Source organism: Octodon degus, unplaced genomic scaffold (assembly GCF_000260255.1).
Source record: "Octodon degus isolate 3935 unplaced genomic scaffold, OctDeg1.0 scaffold00019, whole genome shotgun sequence".
Lineage (NCBI taxonomy): Eukaryota > Metazoa > Chordata > Mammalia > Rodentia > Octodontidae > Octodon > Octodon degus.
This window is the reverse complement of record NW_004524595.1, coordinates 5,513,690-5,517,042: the sequence shown is the minus strand read 5'-3', so window position 1 is coordinate 5,517,042 and position 3,353 is coordinate 5,513,690.

Here is a 3,353-nt window from a genome sequence, read left to right as displayed (position 1 = left end):
TTCAAGGCCTTCATTTGTGTACTGAGGACCTAAAGGAATAGGTGATCAGCTCTGAGGTGCAGGGTCAGTGGAAGAGCAGCAAGAAGAAGGCTGCCCACCCTGGAGAAAACAGCAGGCCAGGGGGAAGACTGAGATTAACAGGCCCACTCATCTGGGCATAGGCAGAGTAACCATCTGAGTGGGAACTTTGAAGAGAAGTCTGTAGACACAGAATGTAGTCAGAGGTTCCAATCGGAGGCACTGAGGGAACGCTTCAAGGGAAGGAGTGGCCTCTGAGCTAGCTCTTGAAGCCTGAATAGGAGCCCAAAAAGCAGCAGATGGGAGAGACCAAGAGATATCAGCATCCCAGCTGACAGGAGCCAATAAGTCCTGTGAAGAATGAAAGTTCTCGGATGTGTTTGGAGCTTGGAGAGGAATGGAGTAGGAAATAACCTGGGAAATAATTGTGTTGTGTTTATAACGAATGCAATAACTAATAATAAATTCTCCCCAACTTATCCCAACTGTTAGTGTCCCTTTCCTGACAACCTAGTCTTCAGAGAAGTGCTTAATTCTTGTGAGAAGCAGGGAGCAGGCATGAACAGACCAGGAAAGCAATGAGATGTTGTATGTGAAGGAAGGGTGGAGATTTCCTGGTACAAAAACCTCCACTTACAGATGTACAAACCTAGGAACAAGAAGGAGTGACTGACCTGAAATGCCACAGCAAGCCTGAGGCAGTGACAGGCCAGACTTAAGCAGCTGTGGCGGGTCCAAGACACTCCTTTCCACTTGGAAAGAAGGGTGATGGGCCACTAGTTCTTTGGCACAATCCAACCAGATTCAGAGCAAGAGGAGAAGATTCCTGCCTGTAAGTCTGGGAGCCACTCAGAAACCTATACTGCACCAGCATGGCCCCATCCATGTTCCCCTCAAGGACAGATGGAGAAAGAGCAGGAAAAAGACCAGACTCTTGGACTCCACAGCCACTACGGAGGCTGTCCTCATGACAGATGTTATTGTTCCATACACAGTAGGTGCTACATGGAGCATGAGCCCTGCTCCCCTCACTCACTGTGCGACCTTCAGTGACTCCCTTCCTACTCTCTGGGCCTCAGTTTCCTCATCTGTAACATGAGAAGGCTGAGCTAGATGATCTCTAAAGGACTTGCCAGTCCTGAAGTGCTGTGAGAACAAGATTCATCATTATTAATAATAAATGCCTTACCCCCAAAGAGAATTTTTTTCCCTTTCCAAAGCTCTTTCACTTCTAATATCACCTCTCATCTATCCAGTGGTCTGGCTTGGCAGTCAGTGTGTGCAGACCTGGACACACAGCATCCCCCACCCTGTAAGCAGGTCTCGCAAGCCACTTGTGCATCTAGATGCACTTTAGGGAAGGTAGCTTCTGGAGTAATTACGACTGGAAGCCAACACATGATAGTACATAGAGCGAGCTTGTTGCCCACCCTTGCAATGCTGGGAAATATGGATCTTTTCTTCTAGTGAGACAGAAGATGCCAGGGGAAAAGGCTGTAATAGGCTGAGGCTGAGTTATGGGCAGCTTATGGCTGCAAAGAATCCAAGACCTTCTTTGGTGAAGAAAAGAGACAATGACTCCAAACTCAGGGCCTTCCCATCAGGCTCTGCTACAGAAACCCAAATCCTAGAGAGCTAAAGTCACCAGAGGCTCGCATATCCTCTCACTTGCACACATGTGGCTTCCTTTGAGCCCTTAAAACCAACTCCCTGGATAGGTAGAGGTGTATAGTGATCTATCCCATTTTATAGATAGAAAACTCAAGGCTTAAACAGTCATGAAGAAGAGAATGGGTCTTGGGAGGCAGACAGACTGACCTCTTCCCAGCTGAGTGAGCTTGTAGGACCACTTGTGTTGCTGTTAGCCTCAGTGTCTCCATTTATAAAACGGTCATAAGCATAAGAAAGCCTCCCTTTCAAGATGGGGAGAGACTAGAGATAGCAAATATAATGCACCAAAACAAACACCCAGCAGAATCTCCATAAATACTCATGGGATGGAGAGCAGGTTTGAGGCACTTCTAGTACACCTTTGGAGAAGTGCAGAGCCTGGTGGTGATGGGCCAGCCCAGGATGTGGCAGATGGCATCCTCATTTCTGGTTAACTGTCACCTGAGCCTTCTCTTGGCTTTGGGCCCCTCCCATATCTCTCCGTGTGACTGTGCCAGGGTCCCGTGAAGGACCTCCTGACTTTTCTTTGCATGGATATCTGCATTCCAGTCATTCTGCTCACCCAGACATCCAAGTCTAGAGCTGTTCTGAGGGATCATCTGCCATGACACTTCATGGGGAGATAAGGACAGGAGGCTCTGAAAGGGACAGCCACACCTCATGTGAGGTCTCACTGACAGTGCCTCCTTGCCACCATGGTGGCCATGTCAACAAATGAAGAAATGGAGACATGGGGAGCCTCCACCCCAGTTCCTCCAGTCTGTCATTAAACCTGCTCATCTGAGCCCCACCTGCCCCATTTCAGTCAGGTCTCAGTCTTGTGGTTACCCCAAGCCGGCATCAGCACCATCCCGAGCCCTCCAGGCCATGCTGTGGAGGCCAAGCTAGAAGTCCCTGGGGAGCAGAGCCCAAGTCCACAGCTGGCCCTGGTGGTTTCTCAGGCCCTGCAGTGGGGACAAGAATGTGTATGGGGAGGAAATCCTAGCTGAGTCCCCTGCTGTCACCAACTCACAATGTGGCATTTCCCCTCCCTATGCCTCAATTTCCTCATCCACACGTTAAGGGGCAAGGCAGCAAGGGCCTAAGTCTGCTCCAGCTACAGTGAAACATGCTGCACTTCAGCTGGAGGGTGGAGGAGGGGGCTTGCCTCGCAGTCCCTTCCCTTCCCCTGATTTTCTGTAGCATCAGTTTATCTGCAGCTCTCTGGAGCTCTGTGTTCCTGCTGGTTCTTTGCCGGGCCCTTTGCCCCGGTTTTCTTTCCTGGCTTTTTTTTTTTTTTTTTTTTTTTTTTTTTTTTTTTTTTTTTTTCCTTATTTCTGGACCTGTGACTACCTCTGGTTGTGTCTCCTTGCTCACACACGCACGGCTTTCCTAGGTCTTTCCTTGCCTCCGTCCCCCTTTATCCCCCTTTCTCCCCTTTTCTCCGTAGTTATCTGTGCTTCCGGGTCTAGTTTTCTCTGGGGCTGGCTTGCTAGGTCTCTCGTCTCCTCCTCTGCTCCTCTCCCCTCTGCCTCTCTCTCTCCCTCCCTCCCTCTGTCCTGCCCGGCTCTCCCTCTTGCTCCCCCTGCCTCCCCCCTCGGCGCGGCTCCCCAGTCCTTATTTGGCTGGGCGGGAGGGCTGGCGGGAGGAGGCGGCCGGCGGCGGGCGGCGCAGGGCGGGCGCGG